We start from the raw sequence: 16,284 nt of genomic DNA on the forward strand, positions 1-16,284 counted from the left end.
TTGGGGCTGCTACTAGGGAAGGTGGGCTCCAGGCTCCAAGGCTGTGCTGCCCGGTATGGAAGCCACCAGCCACCTGTGGGTAGTGAAATGTGGCTAGTCCACCCTGAGACCTGCTGCACGGGTAAAATACACACTGGAGTGTGAAGACGTAATATAAAAAGAAATGTCAAATATGCTATAAATTATTTTATATTAATTATATGTTGAAAAGATAACAATATGCTGTGTTAAAGAAAATGTATTATTAAAGTTCATTTCTTTGGACACTTTTTAATGTGGCGACCAGAAAAATGTAAGATACATGTGATTCACGTTTGTGGTTTGTATCACACTTCTGCTGGACGGCACTGCTCTGCAGAAACCCTTGGGCTCAGAACAGGGAGAGAGGCTGCTCTTGACTTAATGCTCTTATGCCTGGGTGGGGCTGGGGGCTTCCACTGATCTGCTCTGGGGTGTCCCAGGGTATAGCAGCAACACCCCAAATGGAGAAGGGTTGGTCCAGGCCAGCTAGTTACATAAGTAATGGGACAGAGACCCAAGTGTTTCCATGAGTTGCTCAAGCAAATGATTAACATCTTGGCTTAGGATCAAATCTCGTAAATTCTAGTGCAATCTTACTATCACATCCCAGTTTAAGTAGAAAACACTCTTTTGAAGTTATCAGTCATAATCATTGTTTCAAGGGTATGACAAAACATGGTCCTGTTTTAGAGTATAAGTTCTTAGATTTTTTTTTTCTGGCAGGTAACTCAATAATCTCTATCAAAGCCCTGTAGCCTCATTGCCTGTGTCAGCATAGTGATACATCTGAAAGAAACAAAAATAAGGTTCTCCCGAGTTTTGAAAATTATGATTAATTCTTCACTGAGGTCTCCCAAGGAGGTAGCAAAGGGCAATTGCCCAGCACAAGTCACAGGCAAGCTTCCTCAACATCCCCAGCCACCATTCTTTCTTCTATAAGTGTCACTCCACAGACAGCTGTTCAGATCGCTGTCCTTCCCCTTCTCAAACCTGCCCCGACTTCCTTCTTCAGTTCCCCTCTCCTCTCTGGCTAAGCATTTCTCAGCCCATCTTCCCTCTTGGGTCTCCCTCTTCTTGCCACACCCGCAGATCCTCCTTCTGCATGAGGAGCAGTTCAGCTTCTTTCACTGCTCTCAGTTCTCCTCTCTGCCTGTCATCTGATCCGCTCAAGAGGCCCTAAAGCTGACTGAGTGGGCAAGGGATGGGGGGGGGGGGGTCCACATGCAGAATTTTATATACTTTGAGCAAGTCCTTCTACTCCTAGGAATCTAGAAGAGATAAGTGATAGGTCAAAAATTTATGTACAAAGATGGTTATCAAGGTATTGTTTATCACAACAAAAAGTTCAAAACAGCCTAAACATCCAATAAGGATTAGTGGTGAAGTGAATGATGACAACGCTATAAAATAGAACATTGGGAAGACGCTGTAACTTCTGTCTTTGAAAATATTTACTACTGTGAGAAATTGCCTATGATAGCATTAAATGAGACCAAAAAAAACACAAAACACCTCCATAAAATATAAAGCTGTATATAAACTATGAGACCAATTTTGTTTCCATTGATATATGTACAGAGAAAAAGGCTCCTCTGGTGTCCCCTACTCCATGCTTTCTGCAGCCTCCTTGGGTCAGTGAAAACCAAGGGGAAGACAACTGAAAGCACAAGATCAAGTGACTTTCAAGTGGGTATCAAGGTGCTCCCTCCTTTCCTTTGGCCTGTGATGAGAAGAGGGGGTAGCATGGAATCCCTGAGCCCAGCCCAGCCCCAACTTCCTAGGGGCTCCCACTGGAATCAGGGAACGCCTGGCTCCACTCCAAAAGACATCGCCTTTGGCACAGGTGCAAGGGAGTCAAAGCCAGAACAAGGGTGCACAGACCCGGCTTTGCGATCGAGAGTATTCCCTGCAAGGGGACACACACAGCAGAAGGAGAACCTGCTTAGAAGGCAGGTGACCTAGGATTGAGGGCAGGCTCAGGTACCAGATGTGGGCTCAGGCAAGTTCTTATCGCCACAAAGCCCCAGGTGTTCATCTGTGAAATTAGATCATTAACACCCACCTCGTAAAAGTGTTGGGACGTGCACTGAACAAAGGGGACAGCGGAGCATGCAGGCTCTGGGTCTGGCTGCCTGAGCCTGAATTTTGGCTCCTGGGCTAGAAAATGTGGGCAATGATAGTAGTTGTATCTACTCTACAGGTTTATTGAGAAAATCAGAGGAGTTGATACAAGTAAAATATGTGAAAAATGCCTGGCACACATTAAGGACTCAGTAAATGTGAGTTTCCTCGCTCCTTGTCATCATTCTAGGGGACCCTTCTTACTCCACCCTCCGCTCAGAGACCCCTCACCTTCCAGCTGCTCATTTAACCCTCTCAGTTCCTAGTCTGCATTTCAGAGTCCACTTCTGGTTGCCTGCTGTCGCTCTAGACTGGAGTCTGCAAACAAGAGCTCACAGGTCAAAACCAGCCTGCCACCTGTTTTTACAAATAAAGTTTTATTGAAACACACCTACACACACTCATTTCTGGACTGTTTACGGCTGCTTCCACATTGCAATGGCAGAGTTGAGTAGCTGAGACAGAGACCGTAAGTCCCACAGAGCCTACAATATTTACTACCTGGCCTCTTACAGGAAAACCTCACTGACTTCTGCTCTAGACCAACATTTTCCTATAAATATGTGAGTGACATGTGTAATTTCCTAGTAGCCATGTTAAAAATGAAAAGAGGAACAAAGTGAAATTAACATTAGCAACGTATTTCATTTAACTCGATATATTCCAATACTCTCATTTCACTGAGGAGTAAACATAAAATAATTATTGAGGTACCAGAAGCAATGCTGGCATCTCCCATGCACTACAGTACAGTAAGTTCTTACTTAATGCCGTCGATAGGTTCTGCAACTTCAAGCAAAACAGTGTATATTAAAACCAGTTTACCACAGGCTAATTGAGATAAACAAGAGTGAGGTTCCTTCAGCATCGCATCAACGTTATAACAAAGCAATGTTGAACGAAGCGACGTTATCCCAGGACCTGCTGAACTACAGTAACATCTAGGATGTGAAGGTTGAAGTGAGCTGTAGTATTTCCCAAACAATAAAGTGTGTTTGATGGAAAATGTTCTACACTCTTTCGTTTTTAAATTTACACATAAATAAAAATTAAAAAGCCAGTTCCCCAGCTGCACTAGTTACATTTTAAGTGACTGCCTTATCGAACAATGCAGACCCAGGCAGTAACCCCCTTCCTACATACACTAGCACCCCTTCTGCACACTCACAGCAGACACCCTGTACGTGCCTCCATTCCTTTGCAAGTTGATTTTCAAGCTGGGAGAGAAGAATTTTGGTGAGGAATAGGGCAGAGGTAGTTAAGGAGCAGGGTAAATGTCCCTAGGCTCCCTGGTTGGTTCTGAGCCCCAGTAAAGAGGGCGGTCAGAGACAGAAGCCTAGGGAACTACTCAAGACAGGCTTCATATGACTTTGGACCCAAGCAAAGCTGGTTTGGGGCTCAGCTGACAAAGTGCCACCTATCTCCACCCCACCTCCCATCTCTGTCCAGAATCTGCCCTGTGCCTGAGACCTGGAGGCCTTGAAACCACCCAAATAGAGCCCATTGGCAAGGTGTGGCCACCACCTTCTCAGAGCAGCTTCAGGGACAGGAGATGTGCATAAGTGGGAGCCAGAGCAGGAAGGCAGGAAGGGAACCGGTGCCTGTGGTGGCCACAGCTGATGGACGTGGTTGTGAGTATACAAGAGACCCCCTGCAGGACTCCTCCAAATTACCAGAAGCCAGTTTGGGCTGTATCCAGATGAGCACAGACCCAGAGAGACAAAGTGGCCATGAAGGCTACCCGGCCAGTAACCCCTAGCAGAAGCTCAGGAGCCAGGGCCCCACCGAGGAGGAAGGAGAGAGGGCCCCAAGCAGGGAGAGGTGGCTGGGCAACTCCCCCTCCCAGCTGGGAACAAAGCGAAGCGGATCCCGCTGCTCTGATGTGTTCTGGGGCCCAGCCAAGTCCATTTGTCACCAGGAAGCACAGGTGAGTCACCAGGCATCCCACTAGCCATGGTGTCCTGGGATGTGGGCCAGGTAATTAGTGCCCTGGGTACAAGGTTTTCAATATGGCATCTCATCCAGGGGAGTGAGATTTGGAGAAAGCTGGGAATGGTGTAAATCATTCCGCTAGAAATGAATGCCTGATGGAATAAAAAAAAACTCCAAGTCCACGTCTATTAACTTGCCTTGGAAAGGAGGGCGCGCCACCCAGCGGCTCCTTCCTCCCGCGTCTCTACCTGCTGGGCAGCTGACCCCAGCTTCTTCCCACTGAAGCAAAACCCCACATCCCTGCCAATCTCCTTATCTCTCCCTGGCAGGGGGCCTCCCAGCTCCCCGAGTGGTACCCAGGGAGTCGGCACCACCTTACATTCCCCATCTGCTCCTCGGGGCTGCTGCAGGTGTCCCCGAGAGCGCCACCACCCTCTGGGACGGGGCGGGCCAGCGCCCATCAGAGAGCTGCGGCCCCTCACACAGGGCCAGGGCCAGGGCCAGGGCTTGCGCTGCACTTCCCAAGGGGAGCAGGCGCTGCTGCTGGGCCACAAGGTTATTTAAGGCACATCTAGTCGTGTGATCTTGGGCATGTGGTGGAACTGCCTTGTCCTTCAGTGCCGTCATCTGTAAAATGGGGACGGTAAAGTATCTACTTCACAAAGTTACGGCCAGGATAAAATGAGTTCATGTCTGTATAATACTTAGGAAAGTGCTCAGATCAACATCAGTTAGGTATTATTATTATTATTGCTATGAAGACAAACTTCAGCATTTTATTTATAGTTATGAGTCTATTTTCATGTGACTCACAGAAAATCAAATCAAGCCCATGATTTTACAGACCTTATTGTTTAGGTCAAAGCTGAGCAATACATAAATAAAGAAAGAAACGGAAACATATTTAAAGAAGAATTTAAACAAATAATAGTATAGAGGGTAAAGGAGTGTGGCATAAATTGTGAGGTGGAACCCACAGGCTATTTGGAAAATATTGACCTATTCTGAACTCTAGTTCTCTGAGGAGAAAAAAAATGCTAAACAGGAAGTAACGGGCTGGGACTCTGGCCACCAGTATAGTCACCAGTGAGGCTGGGACCAGATGGTCTCCCAGCCCCCAGACCACACTGCATCCTCCTGTCTTGCTGTTTCAGTAAAAGACTCCTTTAGGGCTTCATTTGAATAAGTACAAGTTAAAGAAGCTTATGCATATGTGGTTTGTCACCAGACAGGATCACACATGACAACGGGGTCAAATCCCAGGTAATATAAAACAAAATAATCCCACAGAGTAAAAGCAGTCAGTTTATGAAACAGGTATTGTTTCTGACTCCAGGATCAGAGGTGACTGGTAGAACTGGCTTCTCTGGTTCTGCCACTTCCTAGCTGTGTGGCTGCAGACACCTTGCTTAACCTCTCTGTGCTTTCCAGATCTGTAAAATGAGATAAGAGGCCTGGTACATAGAAGGAGATGAGTAAAAGTGAGTCCCCTTTTTTCCTTCCTACAAAAGCAAGAGCAAACACCCCTGCTAAAGATATATAGTCACTGGCCATGGAAGAATCCACAGTCAGGAAACCCTGCTACAAAACCTTCAGTGGCTCCCTATTTCTTACCACGGCAAGTCTCTAGGCCTCAACAATATGACGCCTTCCCACCAAGCCAACTTCACTCCTCTCATCCCAACACCCATGAAGTACGTCTCACGCTCCTCTCCTGCCACACAAACACGGCACATCCATTCTGACACCAGCACCCCTCCCCTGCTTTCTCTCCCCAACATCAGTGTTCAGGCTGATCTGATTAACTTACCCCGTGAAAGCCTGTCACCACATGATTCACGCTTTCCTATAGAATAAAGTCCAAATTCCCGACCGCTGTGTTCACGCTCACAGTCTAACCTCATCCCCCGTCGCAGAACTCTTCCTAACCCCTTCCCCATCGCCCAGACATATATATGTATACACACGCGCGCGCGCGCGCACACACACACACACACACACACACACAGAGTCTACACGTGAGCCAGTCAGATCCACTCACTGTTCCTCCAACAGCCCATGTTCCTTCACACCCACATGCCTTTGCACCTGCTGCTGCTTCTCTTTGGAACACCACATTCCCTTTCTTTGATGGGCAAATTCCTTCTGATCTTTTACCACCTTGCTGTAATGAGGCTTTTTTTTTCTTTTTCTGCAAACTCCCACCTCCCTTAATTTCTTGCAGCTAGGTGACTAAGCCCTGGCCAATAAGATGTAGGTGCAAATCACTAGGTGGAACTACCAAGAAGGCTCTTTGACAGGAGCACACATGGCTGCATGGCCCTCGGCTTTTCTCTAGTTCCTACATGTAAAGTGGATGTGATGGCTGGTGCTCTAACAGCCATTTTGGAATATGAGGCTGGACCTTGGCGCCTTCAGGATGGAGCCATGCTCTGTGGATGGAGTAACCGCAAGAGAGGAAGAGCTTGAGATATTGCTTATTTTGTGGAATTGCCATAGACCAAGTCTAGGCTGGCTACCTTTGGTTCTTTTATGAGAAAAGGAAATAAACCCTTAATGTGTTTAAGCCACTGTTATTTTAGCTGGTCGTTGTTATATACAGAAAATCTAATCCTATCCAATACGACAGACATACAAGCCATTTCCTGGTTCGGCTCCTACTCATCTCTCCAGACACGCATTTCCCCTCCCTGTTCCCAAATCCCATGCTCCAAACCTACGTATTTATTTTTAGTTTCCTCAAGCATCATGCTTTTCTCAGGCATCACGCCCTCTGCCTTCTCCTCAATGCCACCCCTTGGATGGCCTGGGAACACTTTCTTAGCTTTCCAGCTCCAGCTCCAGGGACCCCCCCTCCATTAAACCTTTCCAGACACATTCTCCACACCCTCACCAGGCAGAAGTGACTGGTGTGCCCCCAAATATCCACCATGGCCCCTCTGCCATGTCAGCATTTACTTGTCCATCTGCATCCCCCAGATCCTAGGTTACTTGAGGCAGGAGCCAGGTCACTCATCTCAGTCTCCGGCATCTGGACATGCAAGACACATTCAGGGAACACTCCTCTGAGAAAGGGCGTCATCTTCCTGGGTCTGGGAGTCTGGCCTAGGAGCAGGGCCATGTCCTTGGGGGGGATGGAATTCCCACAGGGCAACAGAGCCAGCTCTCGGGCACACTGCACCCTGGCAGCCCCAGAAAATGCCTGCTGGTGAATGAATGGATTGTAACTCAACCTCCCTCCAGCTTCCCCGGGGCTCACAGAAACCTTCTCCAGGGCTCTGCCTCTCACCTTCTGCCCTCCCCAGGTCCCTTCCCTGAGTGGGCACTCATGCCTCAAGGCAGGAGGCTCAAGGAGTGAAGGGGAAACACTCAGCTGCCGCCCTGAAACCTGCTCTCCGGGCATCCACCAAGCGTCAGGAGCATGGAAACAGCGGTGCAAGGAGACCGGGCAGCAGGAGGATGGCCTTGCAGAAGCCACCCTGGTGGGGACCTTCCTCCTGCCATGACCCTGACCTATAGCAAAAGGGCACCCTGCATGCGATTCAGGTCTACACCACGGCAGTTTCCCTCAGGCTCATCTTATACGCTGAAGCTATCAGGACAGAAAATAGAGAAAAACAGGAGAACTACCGGAGCTGCGCCAGAGATGGACAGTGACTGCAGTAGCTGATGAACTTCCCGCCTCCCCAGGGCCCTGCACAGCAGCTGTGTCCCCCGGGGGCAGAGGGGAAAAGCAGGAGAGGAGAAGGTTCGGGGACCTGGATCTGCTTTCCCAGATGTGGATGGCCCCACGGCAGGATGGCTGGACCATTCCCGCAGAAAGCTGATGGTCAGTGGGAACTGGAGGCAGGGAGGTTTCGATTCAACCTAAGGAAGAGCTGCCCAAGCATCTGAACTGGCCCACGAAGGGGTGGGCTGCCCTGTGCCGCTTCTGTCCTGAGTGCAGTGAAGCCAATGGACACACTCAGAATCACATGCCACCGCAGAGACCTCGGGTCCTGGGAGCTGGGACCTGCTACCTTCTGGAGCTTCCCAGGGTATCAGTGCATAGTCTGTTCTCAGCAGTGCCAGTAGCTCCAGACACCTCGGCCAGCTTTCTGGGCTTCCTCTGCCTCATCAGGGAGGCTCCCTTGCAGAGAAGTGACAGGCCCAGGGGCGAGGGGATGGGCTTGATCAGGGACGCACCCTTCCCTGCCATTCCCACAGTGTTCCAGCCAGGGCCTCCCCTGAGACACAGGAAGGAATTAGCTACCTACCCACCTCGCCTCCCTTCTCCCTTTCTTCAATATGGTCAGGCCCTGAACCATGATGTGGGGACAAGTGTAATTAGTGCTATCTTCACAAGTAAGGAGCTACAATTTCCAAGTGCCGTTAAATAAAGTTACAAAGAACTTAAAAGCAGGTACAATGGAGGCAGGTCAGAGGAGAGGCGGTGAAACTGCGGGCTGGTTAGGGCCAGAGGAAGGAGAAGATGCTGGGCTCCTTGGCAGAGGGTCACCTGCTCTAAGCCTCAAAGGGAGGGTGGGCCTCAGCAGGAAGGGACAGGGGAGGACATTATCTCAGGCAGAAAGAGGAAGAGATAGCAAAGTAGGGGACACTGTGGGAGAGCAAAAGCCTACCCACTCCTGCCACCAGGGCATCCTTCCCCTCAAACGGCTCTCCTTCCTCTCTCCGTGGTCTCTCAAGGTGATGGCACCTAGGCTGGTAGGGGTTTTTTACCCTCTACCCACCCAGCCCTGGGTTGTGTTAATCTGGAAAACTAATTATGTATGAAGAGCTACTAAGACATGAGATGCCCCCAGGTAGTGGTTCCAGCATGAGGAGTTGAAGGACTCCTGCAAAGAATTAGTGACAACTTTGAGCATCTGTTGACTGAGAAAATACGCATGTGAAAATAGGTTTCCGACATCCCTGCAGTAATGCTCCAGGGGCCCAGGGGCAGGCTGAAAACCACCAATGAAACGGAGTAACCAGCCAACCAAACGGACCTGCACTTTTGGGAGGGCCTTCAATATTTGCACCCCAAAGACAAGGGAGGAAACGCAGGGCCTGAAATGGGAGGCTGTGAAGGGGTGAGGGGCAGGGGAGAGGAGGCAGAGCTCAGGCCCAGAGTCCAGCTTGGAAGGCGCCATCCAGCTGCTCTGAGATGCAATGTGTGCAAATGTCGACCCCACACTGGTGGGCTGGGTGGCCTAGCTCAGGGATCCGACTCTGTCCATGCCAGACTGGCATCATTTCCCTGCCAGCCTGGAAAACATCTAAGGCAGTGTGGAAAACCAGTATGCTAGAAACCACTAATTAACTTTCTGATTCTACTAACTAGCTGTGTGAGTTTCTGCAGGTTTTTCCCCCTCTTTAAGCTTCAATAAAAAGGTAGTGGGAGGAACGTTGAACTTGCTCTCCAAGGCATGTCAATGTGTCAACATCCTGAGTACGAGACTCTAGTCAAAAGCTCCTGCTCCTCAGGCTCCCTGTCTGTAAAATGGGAATAACATGTAACAATTAAATGAGATGGGAGCTGTGAAAGTGACGGCAGCAATCAGCATCAGTTTTTTGTTTCCTCCCTAACCCGTCCAATGATAGGTAGCACGTTCTCCTGAGTCCCGCCCTCGTGCTCTTATGGAGTCTCTAATTTGGCTCTGGAGTATGAAATGTCCCCTCGGGGCACTGCAGAACTGAGTGTGGTGACTTCAGACACCCAGGCGTCCTGGGAAGCGACTGGCAGGGTGCCCTGGCTTGGAGCCCCGGCGATCCCGGGTTCCTCTTTGGCCCCTGCACAGAAGGGAACTGGCTTAAGGCAGAACAACGGGAGCTGCTGAGGCCACCTCCCTTCGGGCCAGGCACAGACAGCGACAACCACCCATTTTGCAACAAACAGGAAACCAGTTTACCAGCCTCAAAAATAGAACAGACAAAAAACCCAAAATATGAGGCTCTGACAGTGAGACAGCTCCGGTTTCTCACATCGCTTCCTGACAACCCGCACAGTATGTGTTTTTGTTTCAAATTTCATATGAGAAAATGTCTTGCAATGTCTTTAGAAAGGTGACCAGCTTCTGGTGCCCAAGGCCAGAGGAAGCCCAGCCAATCAGGCTTCTATTACTCCAAGGACCTGCCTTCCTAGTCTCCAACCCAGCCACAAACGGGCAAAGCACAAGGGCCACAGCAGCTCTGACCCGTCTTGTCCCAGTTTAAAACAGGTCACACCCCAGCATTGCTCTTTCTGTGTTCCCCCATCCCATACAAAGCCATTTACCCCCAGACTGCTTCCACAGTACCCAGAGGCTCCACTGGGCCACCCCATCCAAGAGCTATGCTGATAATAGGCCTATAGGCATTCCCTGTACTGAACCCCTAATAAAGATTTGGAGCTGGGCCCTGGCCAGTGTGGCTCAGTTGGTTAGAGTGCCGTCCCATGCACTGAAGGGTCACGGGTTCGATTTCCAATCAGGGCACATACAATCGATGTTTCTCTCTCACATTGATGTCTCTCTCTCTCTCTCTCTCTCATTCTCTCTCATCAATGAAAAATACATCCTTGGGTGAGGTTTAAAAAAATAAATTTCTAAGAAAAAAGACTTGGAATGGGGCTCATGCTGTTCCCTTTGCCAAGAACACTGTTCCCTGCTTGGCACACTTCTCAGAAGCATTCACTTTGGAATGACATGATTATTGCAGTAATGTCACTAAAAACTATGTCACATAGAATCCCCTTGTTGAGGAGAGTCATGGAGAGAATGCGTCTATAGACCTGGTTCTATTCCATGGACACAATTAAGAACTGCCAACCTGATCATGTTCCCTTTTTGTTTTCACTGCTAAGAAGCTAAGTGCCAAATATGTTGATCACCTCCAGTAGTTTTATGTCCTAACCTGCCCCATGGCTTTAGCTTCTTCCCTTATATTCCCTGTGCTTTATTTCCTCCTTTATTTTACCTTCATGTAGAATGTCTATAAACCATTTCAAATTTCATTTGGAATAAGGTAGGGTATATGTAAATAACTGAGCAAACAGCTCCTACTTACTCTGTAAAAGCCACTTTAAATGCCCCACCTCGGATTTCTCCCTAACCACTCCGTGAAGGTGGGGCTTCCCTCCCAGGGCTCCCACAGCCCCTGTGTGTATTTTCCTGGATCAACGGTCACCCACAGTCTGTCCTTTATCTGTTTCATGGTTCTCTCCACTCTCAGATTAGAAGGTTCCTGGGCAAAATCTAAGAGCACCTTCTGCCCAGATTTGTACCCAGTGTCCCACATACACCAGTTTGTTTAATCTCAAGATAAACCTGCCAGATAAGGGTGCCTGTGCCCCTTTGACGGCCGCAGAAACTGAGGCTCAGCCATATTAGATACTTGTACAAGGTCACGTACTATTGAGCGGCACGACCGGCACCAAACCCTGGTGTCCTAAACTAGTCTTGGGCTCATTTCCCTCAGATGACCCAACATATGAAAAAGGGCTTTTATGTGAAAGAAAGTAAGAGAGTGAGAAAGAGAAAGAGGGAGGAAAATTAGATTTCCTTAGATTATGAAATAATTTGCTATGGGCATCACATCCACCCATACCACTTGAAGCATTTAAAACATGGCCTGAATTATAAAAACCCATTCTCTACAACTGTCTAGAAAGAATTTACATGCATTTAATTGTAGTGCCTTTATGCTTCCCCTCGCATAGGCTGGTTAGAGCAAACGGAGGAGAGGATTTAACTAAGCCCGTGTTTGACTGTTTTAAAGCACCCTTGTCCTCCCCTCCCCCGACACATACACACACATTTTTTAATCCTGGGAAGTGGTTACAGCGTAAAATGCAACCAGAAGACAAGAGCTAATTCTGCAAGAAGGTTCCAGAAGAAAGCGAGGCCAACTTTCCTGGTGAGCGGGTGCACGTGAACCATGAGGCCATTCATTCCCAGACCTGCAAGTGTCCAGACAATTAAACTACATGAAAGGATTTTAAATATTTAATATTCCAATTGGGAACCTAATTGGTCTGATGTCTTTAAAAAATGCCCACTGGATATACACCAGTGCACTTCCACTTAATGAGGGAGGCAAAGGACAGGGGCTGTCTGGGTCCAAACAACCTCCAGCAAGTCCTGGACCCTCCCTCTAAGCCTTGGTTTACCCTTAAGTAACTGGGGGATGATAGAGTACCACCAACCTAGGATTTTAGTGAGGATTGGCTGGCCCAGGGGGAATGTTCATCAAATTACCACATTCCAGGTGAGAGGATATGCAAGCAAGGGCCTGGGTCCTCTTTCCAGACCTTGCGTTCCCTTGGTTTAAAATGACAGCAAAGTTGGGGAGCTAAGGGAACAGGGCGTGTGAGGGGAAGGAAAAGAGAGGGGTTTCTGAGCCACCACTTCCACAAATCTCCTCCTGTGTCCCAATGGATATTATCTATTCAGAGCGTCTAGTTTTTTTGTCCCTTAGGCTACTTTATGCCTTGCGGGGTGTGTGTGTGTGTGTGTGTGTGTGTGTGTGTCCCTCTCCCCTGCAGAGCTGCGAGGTCTGTGCATCCAGAAGCTGTGCCTGGCTCACCCCAAATCCACCCCCCCCCCTTTGTCTGGCACATGGTTGAGATCAGTGTTTGCGGAGTGAATAAATGAAAGTAGGAGCAGCAGCAGCTACTCAGAAATGGTGAGACAACAAGCCTGGCAGAGTCCAAAGACTGGCCCCTTGCGGGCGTGGGAGCCTCTGAGATCACAGAGGCCCAGCGTGGAATTCCAGCTCAGCCGCCACCAGCTGTGTGACGTGGGCAACTTATTTATTCTCTCCATGCCTCCCTTTTTTCACCTTACGTTTCAGCATATGACATCTGCCTGGCAGGCAAAGCCCTTGGCCTAGCGTCTGGCCCAGGTCAGTGTGGCCTGTGTCCCCTCGCCCTGTCTCCATCTGCAGGACGCTGGGCCTTGCCTCTCATCACCCAGGAGGAGGAGCCATGGGTGGCTGGTGCCACCTGCCCATTCTAGATTCCCAGATTCGATGAGGCAGCTGGGCTTGAGCGGTGGCTGTGAGCAGGACTCTCATCTCTCACCCCCCTGGCAGTATCTCCCAGCCTCTCTAACAGCCACAGCCCCTACTAGTCCATCGCCCACACTGGCCGCCAGAGTCACTTCTCTGAATACCCATCTAAGTCTTAAACTCACTCACTCTTGGCTTCACCCTGCAGTGGTCCGGGAGCCACTGGATAACCCCGTGGTGCTTCCCCACTGGACCCTGCTTACCCCTGCAGCTGCTCCTTTCAGAGGCCCTGGCAGCCTTCGGTGGCGCTGCCCCCGCGCCCTGGCATGCTTCCCCACACCGCCTCCCTCAGGCTGCCCGGTGAACTGCTCACCGCTCAGGACAGCCCAGAAGGGCTTCCTTCTCTAGCCAGCACCGCACCCACTCCCTCCTCTGCTGCGCCAGAGCATCTTGCGCCCGTCCCTGGTAGCGCACACTGCGTGACCCGGCCCACGTGGATCCATTCACCTGTCCCCTGCTCCGCTGAGCTTCCTCCAGGATACTCAGCCTCATTCTGACCTGGGTCCCCACTCCTGGCAGAAGGTCTGGTACATAGCAGGTATCGCCAAGGTGTCAGTTCTCTCTGCCCTCCCCACCAGGCAACACCTCCGGGGCCTGCCCTCCGCCTCCCTTCCTGAAGGTTCGGGGCCTCAGGCTGCACCCCCTGTCCTCTGGGCCAACACTCTCACTGTCCCACCGAGGCCCCTTGCGGCCTAGACCAGCTGCCATCGTCTTTATTCACATCCCCCCTCTTCTTGTTGACAGCCTTGGGCATCATAACCTCAGGAAACCCAGCCAGGTGACCAACCTGACCACAAGGGGAAGGATGACGACCCCTAGATCTCCGCGGCCTTACCCTTTGCTCCACGCTTCCTCCCCCCTCCTCCCCCCGCCCTCCCCCAGAGGATGTCTCGCGACTGGCTGCTTTGGAGGCCCCAGCCCTGGGAAAGCGCCCCCACTGCGTCAGTCACACCCTCCCAGACCTTGGGCAAATACCTCCACCTCCATGGGCCTCCGTTTCCTTCCGTGTTAAATGGGGTGAGAGAAGCCCCCACCTCTGAAGGTTGTGGTGAGAACGTGGTGCTCATTGGGCACCTGGCACATAGCCAGGGGCCAGGAAGGGGCAGCTTCTCTGCCAGCAGCGTGTGAGGAATAGCTGAGCAGGAAGGGACGCCTCTGAGCTCTCCTTCTGCAGAACTTCATGGGGAGGGCCTGGCAAGGGCAGAGACCAAGCGGCAGGACGGCTCAGGCCCCCTCAGACTCCTGGGCATCCCAGGAGGACTCCAGCGGGCCGGGGGCTCTCAGCTCAATGCCTTCCCTGCTTTTCCCAAGAAAGGTCAACGGACAGGACCCAGGCTGTGACGTGCTTGCCACCCTTACCTTCACCCCACACAACCTACACCCCCTCAGGAGGATAGGATGAATCATTTCCAGGTCTTGGTTACGGTCATGGTCATGGTCACGGTCACGGAGCTTCATTTCCTCTCTTCCAACCTATCCCACCCCCAGTTCCCCGCCCACTCTCGACCCCCACCACTTTCCTGGGCTCTGATGTGGGAGGGATCGTGCCCACTGACACGTTTCAAATTTAAAAGTAGAGCATGTTTAGTTCTTCTGTGGTAGAGCCAGGCTGAACCCAGGAGAGGGTCCAGGCTGAACCCCAGAGCCCCTCCCATGTGGCTTGGGCCCAGTTCACCCCCACCACTCACCCTGGTAGTGAGGACTCCTCCCCACTATTTGACAGTCCTGTGCTAGAGAATGGGGGTACAGAATGAGGAGGGGAGCAGGGAGGGAGATACAAACACACGCTGACCCCAGCATGTGTTAGGCCTCCCAGGAACCCAGAGGACAGGAGAGGAAGACACTCAGAAACTCATGTGTTTGACATCTCTGGAGGGCCTGACTTCATGCCAGGTCAAGGAGACAGAAGTAAGGGGAGAGGCAGGGAAGGAAGAGATCGACTCTCACTGGGACTCAATGACAGGCCAGACAGTCTCTACACAGCCCTGCCAGGCAGTGGTGCCCATGTGTAAAGATGAGAGGGAAGTGGAGGTGATTTCCTGGTGTCGCACCTCTGTCAAGTCAGGAGCAGATGAACACTCAAGCCTGCCTGCCTCCAGCATGGCAGACGAGGGAGATGCAGGAGAGACCAAGTCACCTGAGCAGCAAAGAAAGGGCTAAACTCACCAGACGACAGATGCTCTAGGAGGTCAGGAGAAAGGCAACTGGCCCTGTCTGGGAGAGGCCAGGAACAGGAAGGATGTCACGATGGTCCTGATGTTTGGCCCGGGACTCAGATAGTGCAGGCGAGGGAATATGTCAGGAGGTCAAAGGGACGAAAAGCAGGTGCAAGGGCACAGAGGTGTCCAGCAGTGAGGGGCCAGAGGGTAGGAGTGAGGAGTCTCAGCCAGCGGTGGGATTGTGGAGGAGCACCCAATGGTCCTTGCTGTCTTCTCTGATAACTTGGACCCAGCAGTCATTCCCTTTTCAGATAACCCAATAATAATATCAAACAATTAAACCATGTGCTAGACACTGTCCCGGGTACCTATATACATTACCCCATTTAATTTTCACAGCAACCCCAGGAGGTAAGTACTTTGATTAGCCCCATTTTATAGATTAAAAAACTGGGCCCCAAGAGGTTAAGTTACTTGTCTAAGGCACTCACCACCGTCAGCGGTGGGCCTGGATTTGAACCGGGGCAGGCAGGCTCTGCTAAGTGCTAGGCTTTGCTGCGTCCCACGCACTGCCTTGCCTCTCCCTAGCAGGTCCATCTCTGCTGGTCTCACCCACCAGACAGCAGATGCGTCTAGAACAGAGGCCGTGCCTTATCCTGCTCCTGCCTTTGTCAAGGAATTGGACTGGCACGTCAAGATCCAAAGATTACAGCAGGAGAAAGCCCTTGTCGCTGCCCAGTTTGGGCTCGGAACAATTTGTTGACTTAATCAGGCTGATGCAGAAAGGTGTTGTCATGGTGGCAAGGTTTCTATTCCAGGCTGCCAGGCCGTAATTAAATGTCCCAACCTGCACACCTCCAATTATTGCTCAAGAGCTGCTTTCCCGGGCCTGTTAACTGGTAATTACAGAACCTTCCACTGAAATTCCAAATCACCTAGTAAAGGTCGCTTCCTTTATTTATTTTATGGATTTTGGAGTTGAAGTGGGATGGAATTATTGCCCAAAGCACAAGCAACACCCAAT

This window comes from Miniopterus natalensis, chromosome 9 (genome assembly GCF_054644295.1).
Source record: "Miniopterus natalensis isolate mMinNat1 chromosome 9, mMinNat1.hap1, whole genome shotgun sequence".
NCBI classification, from domain to species: domain Eukaryota; kingdom Metazoa; phylum Chordata; class Mammalia; order Chiroptera; family Miniopteridae; genus Miniopterus; species Miniopterus natalensis.